The sequence below is a fragment of the Balaenoptera borealis genome (genome assembly GCF_965194805.1).
Source record: "Balaenoptera borealis genome assembly, chromosome: 10".
NCBI lineage: Eukaryota > Metazoa > Chordata > Mammalia > Artiodactyla > Balaenopteridae > Balaenoptera > Balaenoptera borealis.
This window is the reverse complement of record NC_138874.1, coordinates 98447314-98460967: the sequence shown is the minus strand read 5'-3', so window position 1 is coordinate 98460967 and position 13654 is coordinate 98447314. Positions and strand designations below refer to the sequence as shown.

The following is a 13654-nucleotide window of genomic DNA, read 5'->3' as shown; positions in this document are numbered from 1 at the left end:
AGCTCTTGATCTACAATGTCCAGAGTGTAAGTCTGGAATAAAACTGGAAACCATGTTGCTGATGTCTTGGTCTTGGTCTCCTGGATGCAGGGTGCTGGGTCCAGCAGTAGTTTTTGACAAAACCTTTCCCAGTCTACAGTGAATTAAAAAAAATAAGATCAAGGGAATTCTTTATAAAAATAACTACTCTGAAGTTATGTCCTTGTACTGGTTTTCTCTTCTTTTCTTTTTGGTAATAGACAGATATTTCTTTTTTAATGATATGGTCATGTTGCATAGCATGGCAGTGTCAGGAATCCAAACTCTGGTGCCAGATTCACAGCCTGGTTCTATCACTTACTAAATGATTACACTGGACATTAGCCTATTTTAATTTGAGGTTCCTTATCTGTAAAATGGGAATAATAATGGCACCCAGGTTAAAGGCTATTGTGCTTATAAAATAAGTTAATATATTTAAGACACTTAGAAAAGTGTCTAAACATATTAAGTACTCAGAAAAAGCTAGCTAATAATTACATTGTTTGAATATATATGCATATGTTTATAATCATAAAAAGATATGTAAGTATTCTTTAATGGCAAAATTGTTTGAAAACCTGGGTGGATTCCCCCAATTCTCTTTTCTTTTGTTTAACATCTTTATTAGAGTATAATTGCTTTACAATGCTGTGTCAGTTTCTGCTATATAACAAAGTGAATCAGTTATACATATACATATGTCCCCATATCTCTTCCCTCTTGCATATCCCTCCCTCCCACCCTCCCTATCCCACCCCTCTAGGTGGTCACAAAGCACCGAGCTGATCTCCCTGTGCTATGTGGCTGCTTCCCACTAGCTATCTATTTTACGTTTGGTAGTGTATATATGTCCATGCCACTCTCTCACTTTCTCCCAGCTTAACCTTCACCCTCTCCATATCCTCAACTCCATTCTCTAGTAGGTCTGCACCTTTATTCCCGTCTTGCCCCTAGGTTCTTCTGACCTCTTTCTTTCTTTTTTTTTTTTTTTTTTAAGATTCTATATATATGTGTTAGCATATGGTGTTTGTTTTTCTCTTTCTGACTTACTTCACTCTGTATGGCAGACTCTAACTCCATCCACCTCACTACAAATAACTCAGTTTCGTTCCTTTTTATGGCTGAGTAATATTCCATTGTATATATGTGCCACATCTTCTTTATCCATTCATCTGTCGATGGACACTTAGGTTGCTTCCATGTCCTGGCTATTGTAAATAGTGTTGCAATGAACATTGTGGTACATGACTCTTTTTGAATTATGGTTTTCTCAGGGTATATGCCCAGTAGTGGGATTGCTGGGTCGTATGGTAGTTCTATTTTTAGTTTTTTAAGGAACCTCCATACTGTTCTCCATAGTGGCTGTATCAGTTTACATTCCTACCAACAGTGCAAGAGGGTTCCCTTTTCTCCACACCCTCTCCAGCATTTATTGTTTGTAGATTTTTTGATGATGGCCACGCTGACCGGTGTGAGGTGATATCTCACTGTAGTTTTGATTTGCATTTCTCTAATGATTAATGATGTTGAGCACTCTTTCATGTGTCTGTTGGCAATCTGTATATCTTCTTTGGAGAAATGTCTATTTAGGTCTTCTGCCCATTTTTGGATTGGGTTGTTTGTTTTTTTGTTATTGAGCTGCATGAGCTGCTTGTAAATCTTGGAGAGTAATCCTTTGTCAGTTGCTTCATTTGCAAATATTTTCTCCCATTCTGAGGGTTGTCTTTTCATCTTGTTTATGGTTTCTTTGCTGTGCAAAAGCTTTGAAGTTCCATTAGGTCCCATTTGTTTATTTTTGTTTTTATTTCCCTTTCTCTAGGAGGTGGGTCAAAAAGGATCTTGCTGTGATTTATGTCATAGAGTGTTCTGCCTATGTTTTCCTGTAAGGGTTTGATGGTGTCTGGCCTTACATTTAGGTCTTTAATCCATTTTGAGTTTATTTTTGTGTATGGTGTTAGGGAGTGTTATAATTTCATTCTTTTACATGCAGCTGTTCAGTTTTCCCAGCACCAGTTATTGAAGAGGCTGTCTTTTCTACACTGTATATTCTTGCCTCTTTTATCAAAGATAAGGTGCCCATATGTGCGTGGGTTTATCTCTGGGCTTTCTATCCTGTTCCATTGATCTATATTTCTGTTTTTGTGCCAGTACCATACTGTCTTGATTACTGTAGCTTTGTAGTGTAGTCTGAAGTCAGGGAGTCTGATTCCTCCCGCTCCGTTTTTCTTTCTCAAGATTGCTTTGGCTATTCGGGGTCTTTTGTGTTTCCATACAAATTGTGAAATTTTTTGTTCTAGTTCTGTGAAAAATGCCAGTGGTTGTTTGATAGGGATTGCATTGAATCTGTAGATTGCTTTGGGTAGTAGAGTCATTTTCACAATGTTGATTCTTCCAATCCAAGAACATGGTATATCTCTCCATCTATTTGTATCATCTTTAATTTCTTTCATCAGTGTCTTATAATATTCTGCATACAGGTCTTTTGTCTCCTTAGGTAGGTTTATTCCTAGATATTTTATTCCTTTTGTTGCAATGGTAAATGGGAGTGTTTTCTTAATTTCACTTTCATATTTTTCATCATTAGTGTATAGGAATGCAAGAGATTTCTGTGCATTAATTCTGTATCCTGCTACTTTACCAAATTCATTGATTAGGTCTAGTAGTTTTCTGGTAGCATCTTTAGGATCCTCTATGTATAGTATCATGGCATCTGCAAACAGTGACAACTTTACTTCTTCTTTTCCGAATTTGATTCTTTTTATTTCTTTTTCTTCTCTGATTGCTGTGGCTAAAACTTCCAAATCTATGTTGAATAATAGTGGTGATAGTGGACAACCTTGTCTTTTTCCTTATCTTAGTGGAAATGGTTTCAGTTTTTCACCATTGAGAACAATGTTGACTATGGGTTTGTCATATATGGCCTTTATTATGTTGAGGTAAGTTCCCTCTCTGCCTACTTTCTGGAGGGTTTTTATCATAAATGGGTGTTGAATTTTGTTGAAAACTTTTTCTGCATCTATTGAGATGATCATATGGTTTTTCTCTTTCAGTTTGTTAATATAGTGTATCACATTGATTGATTTGCATATATTGAAGAATTCTTGCATTCCTGGGATAAACCCCACTTAATCATGATGTATAATCTTTTTAATGTGGTGTTGGATTCTGTTTGCTAGTATTTTGTTGAGGATTTTTGCATCTATGTTCATCAGTGATATTGCCCTGTAGTTTTCTTTTTTTGTGACATCTTGGTCTGGTTTGGGTATCAGGGTGATGGTGGACTCGTGGAATGAGTTTGGGAGTGTTCCTCCCTCTGCTATATTTTGGAAGAGTTTGAGAAGGATAGGTGTTAGCTCTTCTCTAAATGTTTGATAAAATTCACCTGTGAAGCCATCTGGTCCTGAGCTTTTGTTTGTTGGAAGATTTTTAATCACAGTTTCAATATCAGTGCTTGTGATTGGTCTATTTATGTTTTCTATTTCTTCCTGGTTCAGTCTCGGAAGGTTGTGCTTTCCTAAGAATTTGTCCATTTCTTCCAGGTTGTCCATTTTATTGGCATATGGCTGTTTGTAGTAATCTCTCATGATCCTTTGTATTTCTGCAGTGTCAGTTGTTACTTCTCCTTTTTCATTTCTAATTCTATTGATTTGCGTCTTCTTCCTTTTTTCCTTGGTGAGTCTGGCTAATGGTTTATCAATTCTGTTTATCTTCTCAAAGAACCAGCTTTTAGTTTTATTGATCTTTGCTATTGTTTCCTTCATTTCTTTTTCATTTATTTCTGATCTGATCTTTATGATTTCTTTCCTTCTGCTAACTTTGCAGTATTTTTGTTCTTCTTTCTCTAATTGCTTTAAGTGTAAGGTTAGGTTGTTTATTTGAAATGTTTCTTGTTTCCTGAGGTAGGGTTGTATTGCTATAAACTTCCCTCTTAGAACTGCTTTTGCTGCATCCCATAGGTTTTGAGTCATCGTGTTTTCATTGTCATTTGTTTCTAGGTATTTTTTGATTTCCTCTTTGATTTCTTCAGTGATCTCTTGGTTATTAAGTAGTGTATGGTTTAGCCTCCATGTGTTTGTATTTTTTACAGATTTTTTCCTGTAACTGATATCTAGTCTCACAGTGTTGTTGTTGGAAAAGATACTTGATATGATTTCAGTTTTCTTAAATTTACCAAGGCTTGATTTGTGACCCAAGATATGATCTATCCTGGAGAATGTTCCATAAGCACTTGAGAAGAAGGTGTATTCTGTTGTTTTTGGATGGACTGTCCTATAAATATCAATTAAGTCCAAGTTTTTAATGTATCATTTAAAGTTTGTGTTTCCTTACTTATTTTCATTTTGGATGATCTGTCCATTGGTGAAAGTGGGGTGTTAAAGTCTCCTACTATGACTATGTTACTCTCAATTTCTCCTTTTATGGTTGTTAGCATATGCCTTATGTATTGAGGTGCTCCTATGTTGGGTGCATAAATATTTACAATTGTTATATCTTCTTCTTGGATTGATCCCTTGATCATTATGTAATGTCCTTCTTTGTCTCTTGTAATAGTGTTTATTTTAAAATCTATTTTGTCTGATATGAGAATTGCTACTCCAGCTTTCTTTTGATTTCCATCTGCATGGAATATCTTTTTCCATCCCCTCACTTTCAGTCTGTATGTGTCCCTAGGTCTGAAGTGGATCTCTTGTAGACAGCATATATACAGGTCTTGTTTTTGTATCCATTCAGCCAGTCTATGTCTTTTGGTTGGAGCATTTAATCCATTTACATTTAAGGTAGTTATTGATATATATATTCCTATTACCATTTTCTTAATCGTTTTGGGTTTGTTATTGTAGGTCTTTTCCTTCTCTTGTGTTTCCTGCCTAGAGAAGTTCCTTTAGCATTTGTTGTAGAGCTGGTTAGGTGGTGCTGAATTCTCTTAGCTTTTGCTTGTCTGTAGAGGTTTTAATTTCTCCATTGAATTTGAATGAGATCCTTTCTGGGTAGAATAATCTTGGTTGTATATTTTTCCCTTTCATCACTTTAAATATGTCCTGCCACTCTGTTCTGGCTTGCAGAGTTTCTGCTGAAAGATTAGCTGTTAACCTTATTCGAATTCCCTTGTATATAATTTGTTATTTTTCTCTTGCTGCTTTTAATATTTTTTCTTTGTATTTAATTTTTGATAGTTTGACTAATATGTGTCTTGGCGTGTTTCTCCTTGGATTTATCCTGTATGGGACTCTCTGCACTTCCTGGACTTGATTGACTATTTCCTTTCCCATATTAGGGAAGTTTTCAATATAATCTCTTCAAATATTTTCTCAGTCCCTTTCTTTTTCTCTTCTTCTTCTGGGACCCCTATAATTCGAATGTTGGTGCGTTTAATGTTGTCCCAGAGGTCTCTGAGACTGTCCTCAATTCTTTTCATTCTTTTTTCTTTATTCTGCTCTGCAGTAGTTATTTCCACTATTTTATCTTCCAGGTCACTTATCCTTTCTTCTGCCTCAGTTAGTCTGCTATTGATTCCTTTTAGAGAATTTTCAATTTCATTTATTTTGTTGTTCATCATTGTCTGTTTGCTCTTTAGTTCATGTAGGTCCTTGTTAAATGTTTCTTGTGTTTTCGTCATTCTATTTCCAAGATTTTGGATCATCTTTACTATCACTACCCTGAATTCTTTTTCAGGTAGACTGCCTATTTCCTCTTCGTTTATTTGGTCTGGTGGGTTTTTACCTTGCTCCTTCTGCTGTGTGTTTCTCTGTCTTCTCATTTTGCTTAACTTACTGTGTTTGGGGTCTCCTTTTCGCAGCCTGCAGGTTCATAATTCCTGCTGTTTTTAGTGTCTGTCCCCAGTGGCTAAGGTTGGTTCAGTGGGTTGTGCAGGCTTCCTGGTGGAGGGGACTAGTGCCTGTGTTCTGGTGGTTGAGGCTGTGTCTTGTCTTTCTGGTGGGCAGGTCCGTGTCTGGTGGTGTGTTTTGGGGTGTCTGTGACCTTATTATGATTTTAGGCAGCCTCCTTGCTAATGGGTGGTATTGTGTTCCTGTCTTGCTAGTTGTTTGGCATAGGGTGTCCAGCACTGTATGTTGCTGGTTGTTGAGTGGAGCTGGGTCTTAGCATTGAGATGGAGATCTCTGGGAGAGCTTTTGCCTTTTGATATTACGTGGAGCCGGGAGGTGTCTGGTGGACCAATGTCCTGAACTTGGCTCTCCCACCTCAGAGGCACAGGTCTGACACCCGGCTGGAGCACCAATACCCTGTCAGCCACACAGCTCAGAAGAAAAGGCAGAAAAAAAGAAAGAAAGAGGGAAAAAAATAAAATAAAGTTATTTAAAAAAATTAAAAATAATTATTGAACTAAAAAAATTAAAAAGCAATAAAAAAGAAAAAAAAGAAAGAAAGAAAGAAAGAAGAGAGCAACAAAACCTAAAAACAAATCCACCAATGATATTAAGCTCTAAAAACTATACTAAAAAAGAATATGGGGCTTCCCTGGTGGCGCAGTGATTGGGAGTCTGCCTGCCAATGCAGGGGACATGGGTTCGAGCCCTAGTCTTGGAGGATCCCGTGTGCCGCAGAGCGGCTGGGCCCGTGGGCCACAGTTACTGAGCCCGCGCGTCTGGAGCCTGTGCTCCGCAACAGGAGATGACGTGATAGTGAGGGGCCCGCGCACCGTGATGAGGAGTGGCCCCCGCTTGCTGCGACTGGAGGGGGCCCTCGCACAGAGACGAGGACCCAACATAGCCATAAATAAATAAACAAACAAATATTTTTAAAAAAATGTACAGACAGAACCCTAGGACAAATGGTAAAAGCAAATCTATACAGACAAAACCACACAAAGAAGCATACACATACACACTCACAAAAAGAGAAAAAGGAAAAAAAATTTATATCGTTGCTCCCAAAGGTCACCACCTCAATTTTGGGATGATTCATTGTCTATTCAGGTATTCCACAGATGCAGTGTACATCAAGTTGATTGTGAAGATTTAATCTGCTGTTCCTGAGACTGCAGGGAGAGATTTCCCTTTCTCTTCTTTGTTTGCCCAGCTCCTGGGGTTCAGCTCTGGATTTGGCCCTAACTCTGCATGTAGGTCACCTGAGGGCATCTTTTCCCCGCCCAGACAGGACAGGGTTAAAGGAGCAGCTGATTCGGGGACTCTGGCTCACTCAGGCCCGGGGGAGGGAGGGGTATGGAATGCGGGGCGAGCCTGCGGCGGCAGAGACCGGCGTGATGTTGCAACAACCTGAGCCTCGCCGTGTGTTTTCCCTGGGAAGTTGTTCCTGGATCACGGGACCCTGGCAGTGGCGGGCTGCACAGGCTCCCGGGAGGGCAGGTGTGGATAGTGACCTGTGCTCGCACACAGGCTTCTTGGTGGCTGCGGCAGCAGCCTTAGCATTTCATGCCCGTCTCTGGGGTCCGTGCTGATAGCCGCAGCTCGCGCCCATCTCTGGAGCTCGTTTAGGCTGTGCTCTGAATCCCGTCTCCTCGCGCACCCTGAAACAATGGTCTCTTGCCTCTTACGCAGGTCCAGACTCCCTCCCGGCTAGCTGTGGCTCACTAGCCCCCTTCAGGCTGTGTTCACGCAGCCAACCCCAGTCCTCTCCCTGGGGTCTGACCTCTGAAGCCCAAGCCTCAGCTCCCAGCCCCCACCCGCCCCAGCGGGCCAGCAGACAAGCGTCTCAGGCTGGTGAGTGCTGGTCGGCACCGATCCTCTGTGCGGGAATCTCTCCACTTTGCCCTCCGCACCCCTGTGGCTGCACTCTCCTTCGTGGCTCTGAAGCTTCCCCCCTGTCACCCCCGCCCCTCTCCGCCAGTGAAGAGTGAAGGGGCTTCCTAGCGTGTGCAAACTTTTCCTCCTTCACACTCCCTCCCAGTGGTGCAGGTCCCGTCCCTATTCTTTTGTCTCTGTTTTTTCTTTTTTCTTTTGCCCTACCCAGGTACATGGGGAGTTTCTTGCCCTTTGGGAAGTCTGAGGTCTTCTGCCAGCGTTTAGTAGATGTTCTGTAGGAGTTGTTCCACATGTAGATGTATTTCTGATGTATTTGTGGGGAGGAAGGTGATCTCCACCTCTTACTTCTCTGCCATCTTGATGGTCTCCCCTGTCCCCAAATATTTTTAAATATTTTTTTGACCTGATATATGGATGGGCCAGGAGGTTTTTAAAAAAAAAAAAAAAAAGAAAGACAAAGTTTCAGAGTAGGGAAGGAGTAAAACTAAAATATTTGAAAACACAAATGAAATTATTGTGACTTTTCCCTGTAGTGACATATGCTATATCATTTTAGGATTATTATAACATGTGTTGGGGAAAAACAAATTGGAACAGTTATGTTCAAATGGTTCCAGCGTCTGTTGGTTATTTCAGCCTTTACCTCTGAAAACTATTAGCAGGAAAAATTAGTCTTGTGGTATAATTTACATGAAATAGTCCCTCACACACACCTGGGAATCACCACTTAGAACATAGATTAGATTATTTCCCTTAGTATATGATGTATCTCTTTCATCATTGCCTCTAGGACCCTAATAGAGAGAAATCTAAATAGTATCAACATGGTAAAGGAAAACCTGTTAATATGTAGATATAGTTCTGTTTAGTCATTAGATTTGAGTTCATTGGAAGAGCCACATTATGTTGTGTTGTCAAAATTGTATTACAAGGCTGATCAACATCCATATGGAGTTTTGTGATTCTGTAATTATGTAAGTAATGCTGACTGCTCTTGAATACCATAAGTACACAAGAAGATTGAGGAAAAGATGATGGGAGAAGATGGATTGTTCAATTTATTTCTCAATTAAAGCTGACACTTTGGGTAGAGAAATCTGTAGCTCACAGGTTTTTTTATGGTTCATTTTTCAGCTGTGTTTATTGTTTTAATAAGTAAATATATTATCTCATTAAGGCAGCATTTTCATAACTATAAGAACACAAGTTTCTCATATCCACTCACAACACGTATGCCCCAAATGGAACCCCAAGAAAAAGATTTATTAAATCCAATAGAGTTGAAAGATAGGCCTTGTGGGGTGGAGTCTGTAGGTGTCATTGAGGTCACAGCAAAAAGCAAAGTGTCTTTTATGCAGGAGCTAAAATTGTTGCAAAGATTTTTAAATTTTGTTTTCCTGAGTCCTTCTAATAATAAAGCTATTTAGAAATGTGTGGTGGTTTCCCAGCAACAAATGTGTATGACAAACTACCTTTCAGACTGTAGATGAATAATATGTTTATTACATCCCATTTGGACACTCTGTACAACTCATAGTGCCATAGCAGCTGAGGAGGAGAGATCTGAGCCAACCTCTTGTGCTGTAATCAAAGTCTTAAAAGCTCCAGCCTCTGGATTAGAGAAACGTGGCCCTGATTCTCAAGCAAACAGCTACCCTGGTTAAGTTCTAACAACAGCTCCATTAGTATGGGTGCTGGTGGACACAGATTGGGTCAGTCAATCAATTAGCATGTATTTATCGAACACCTACTATTTCCCCTAGCTTCTTAGCTGTATGGCGTTGGTGAAGAGTCCAAAATGAAAAGAATATTGATTCTAAGCAAAATAGGAAGGAAAGAAGTGTCACTGTCCACATATAACAGGCTGCCAATAGAAAATTTGAATCTGTTCTGTTTAAAAGTATTTCAAAGAAAGCAAGAAAGACTTAGTTTAGTTAAATGATAGGATTTTGGGTGCTAGATTTTAAGGCTGCTTTGCTTGCAAGTGAGGAACTGTGTGTGAGGTAAGAATGCACAAAAGGTTTCAGTGTATGTACTGGCTCATTTTCCATGTGACTTCTCTTTGTGACAACTGCCATTTATTGAACACTTACTAAATTCATTGTCTTACTTTGAACCTGTGTGATGAGACACGTTAGCCTCATTGTTTAAAGAAGTAGGAAGAATTAAGCCATTTACTTGAGGATACTTAGCAAGTAAACGAATAATTGGAAATTGCACCCAGATCTGACTCCAAAACTTATGTCAGATTTAGATATTTGGATAATCTAATTGCTGGATTTCAATGGTTTGAACACGGCTTTCCGCTCATTTGTGTCTGTTCCAGGAATGTCTGTTCTACTCTGTCTGTGCACGGCCTGTTTTCACACATCCCTATTGTCTCTCAGCGTTTGAAGAAAAGCAGCCAGTTACTGCAATGTGTGACCATTTACCACTAATGACGCCGGTGGCTCTTTGAATGGAAGGTAGGCGCTGCCATTGATTTATGAGACTCTAAAGTTGCAGTTCCTCGTGCACTAAGATCAGGTCCCGGCTGCCGTGCGACGAGGCAATAGCACAACTCGGGACTTGCTTGCCTCTGCTGCGGCAAGTCCTTCCTTCAGTCAGGGGTGAGGCAAGGTGGCAAATCCAGTTTGGAGTCATCACAGGGGCTGTGAGGTGGCTCCTAACCCCCTCTCTGCAGCAATGCTGGAGTAGAACACGGGGGAACATGTTTTATTCTAACAGGAACCAGGATTCCATTTAGGGAGGGAAAGACATACATGGAAAATCAAGTGTTTGGTGCCAAGTGTGGGACCCAGGGTCTTCAGAAATAAGGTCCAAGTGCTGCTGCTTTGACATAGAGAGGACCTGGAGGCTCTAGGCAGGAACAAAAGAAGAAATAGAGATTAGAGGGGTGAATGGATTTTGGATGGGGTCCTGAGTGATGAGATTGCCAAAAAGTTCTTTTTTTTTTTTTTTAATCCAAGAATGGGTGAAGCTAGAAAAGAAGAAAGATTGAAAAATGGAAAGTGCATTCAAATTAGAGATGGAAGGCCCATATTTACAAAGCAACCATTCTTTCCCACCTCCGCAGCCTCAAGCTTTCTTATTGGTAGAAGCTAAGTTTTGTTCGGGTGTTTACCATCTCTTGGACTCTAGGGACATGAACTCCAAAAAGTTCTTTAGAGAGGAAAAATAGACCATTTTGTTCACTCTGTGATGTGGGATGTGATATTCACTCTTATGAAGTCATGCATATTTCATGAGAGTTGGGAATATGGGTGGAAGGTGGATGAGAAATCAATGAAGGGACTGAATTTTAAGTCTGGGTCAATGTGGTGAGCAACAAGAACCCTGAATGAGGAATCTGGAGCCCAAGAGGCAGAGGAGGCCACAGGAGCAGCAGTGTCTAGGTATTCTCAGAAATATCAAGGAGGGCTTTAGACTGCTGAAAGTCTCAATTTTTGGACTCCTGCAAGTGCCAGTTGATGTGCAGGGAGAATATCCTCTTACTCCAAGATCCTCAGAAGTACAGCCTGTATAAGCCCTGGCCTCAGAGCTTAACTTGTTGGTGAGTTTGCCTAGTCCATCACTGCCTGGATCTCCGCTCAGTGAGCGATTGGGTGAGTGATAGTGGCAGAAGGCAGGACTGGTTGGAGGACAGTGAAGGGCTGCATAGGTTCCTTTGAAGATGCCCTGGTGGTATTGGTAGGGCAATACCACCCTTTGTAGGCAGTGTCTTAGTCGATTCAGGCTGCTCTGACAAAGTATCATTGACCAGGGTGGCTTATAAATAGCAGAACTTTATTTCTCACAGTCTTGGAGGCTGAAAGTCCAAGATCAGAGTGCCAGCATTGTCGAGCTCTGGTGAGAGCCCTTTTCCACCTGGCAGACTGCTGACGTCTCATTCTATCCTCACATATCAGAGATCAGAGGAAGCAAGCTATCTTGTGACTATTATAAGGGCACTAATTCCATTCATGAGGGCTATACCCGCATGACTTAATCTAATCCTAGTTACCTCCCCAAGACCCAAACTCCTAATACCATCACATTGGGGAGTAGGGTTTCAATACATGAATTTTGGGGGACACAAATATTCAGTCCATAACACGCACTAATTGACAAGATAAATGAGGAAACAGTCTCAGGAATTTGCATTCCTAGCTTAGGTCACAGGCTTAAGTCACACAGATTGCAACAGAGAATGGATTTCACGCTGTTGTTATTTCCCTGCAATGGTTGCATTTTTTAAAAATGTTTGTGTCTGAGACATCTGCTGGCATAAAACGACCCACCTCAACCAAGAACAGGAGGTCCAGACCCAGTTTCCCTGCTATATCCCACCTCTACTTATCCATCATAGCACTTGTCAGAATCTAGAACGCTGTGGTGTTTCCGTAGTTATTTGTTAATGTCTATTTTTCCTGTTAGATTTCCATGTTCCATAAAGGCAACGCTGGGTCTGCATTTATCTCTATTATATTCCAAATGCTGTTCTTGTCACTTAATGACTATGTGCTGGATGACTGAAATGAAGGGAACTCCATAATCTGAATGAGTGGCTGATGGAAATGACATGAATTATTTCTAAGGGTAGCAGGGTCATGCTTTACAGTTTACAATGTGCTTGACTACACTTGATCATCTCATGCTCCCTCTTGACTTTGGCAGAAAAGATTGGAATGATGACATGTTGGTTCAGAAAGGGAATATCATTACAGGTTTAACCTGCAAATCAAATGATATGTAAACCTGCCTGAACTAATTAATTGAGATGTGAGGAGTGTCGTTAGTTAAGGAGTGGGATTAAGATCTGAGGGCTGGAGATGATGAAGAAACAGTGTTTTACTAAGGGTAAGGTACAATGCCAAGACCCACAAACATGAAGATTTGCAAGAATAGTAAAATTAGCTCATTTTGTAAATCTGTCCACTTGAATCAGGTAACAGCCAGTCTACTGAGCCCTAGACCTGTGAATCAGTGAACCAGTTCCAGTGAAGAGACCAAAACAAAAGGAACTTAAAAGCTACATACAGGGCCATGAGCTGCAGTAGTCCCACCCTCCTTTTTTACTCTTCAAAGGACTGTTGGCACCTCCCACAAATTTTCCCACTTATTGTCTTAGATCAGTGAAATGGACATACTATCTGCTTCCTGTGGTTGCTGGGAGAATCTCTTCTCATTTAATCAATTCTCTCTGCATAATTGTATCAATACCCATTGTGTCTTCTACCATAGCTATGCAGATACTCCAAGATACCAGTATCTTTCTGGAAAGTACAATGAGATCATTATGTTGCACATTTTCACTTACAGTTTTGTGACCAGCAGGTATGAGTATTAAAAACAAAGAAATAAAGTGGCCTCCAGGCATGCTGTAATACTTCTCACTTTTTCCAAGCCTTGGGTTTTCAAGTGCTGGGAGTCTGTGAATTCAACCTAGTTTTTATTTCTGCAAGTCACACAATTGAATTTTTTTTTTTTAATTTTAAGTTATTTCATTTTCTTTCTTTTTTTTTTTTTAAGACAGTGAAATAGAGAGAAAGTCTTTTTATTTATTTATTTATTTATTTATTTATTTATGGCTGTGTTGGGTCTTCGTTTCTGTGCGAGGGCCCTCTCCAGCTGTGGCAAGTGGGGGCCACTCTTCATCGCGGTGCACGGGCCTCTCACTGTTGTGGCCTCTCTTGTTGCGGAGCACAGGCTCCAGACGCGCAGGCTCAGTAGTTGTGGCTCACAGGCCTATTTGCTCCGCGGCATGTGGGATCCTCCCAGACCAAGGGCTCGAACCGGTGTTCCCTGCATTGGCAGGCAGATTCTCAACCACTGCGCCACCAGGGAAGCCCCCACACAATTGAATTTTGAGTGTGATTTTTAATGAAATAGGATTATTTTAGGGATGTATAGAGATTAAAGATCTTTTCTTT

General features: G+C 40.4%; 1 protein-coding gene across 9 annotated transcripts in view; it reads left to right on the top strand.

The window, feature by feature from the left end:
• The window catches only part of LOC309636184 (uncharacterized protein), a gene marked incomplete at its 5' end in the record, with an annotated part of 720691 nt that overhangs the window by 116267 nt on the left and 590770 nt on the right, over positions 1 to 13654 (top strand). For 7 of the 9 annotated variants that reach the window (XR_014249272.1, XR_014249273.1, XM_082408533.1 and 4 more), the window contains one exon: positions 10069 to 10207. The exons of the other annotated variants lie outside the window; for them this stretch is intronic. The remainder of the gene's footprint in view (positions 1 to 10068; positions 10208 to 13654) is intronic. 9 annotated transcript variants of the gene reach the window in all.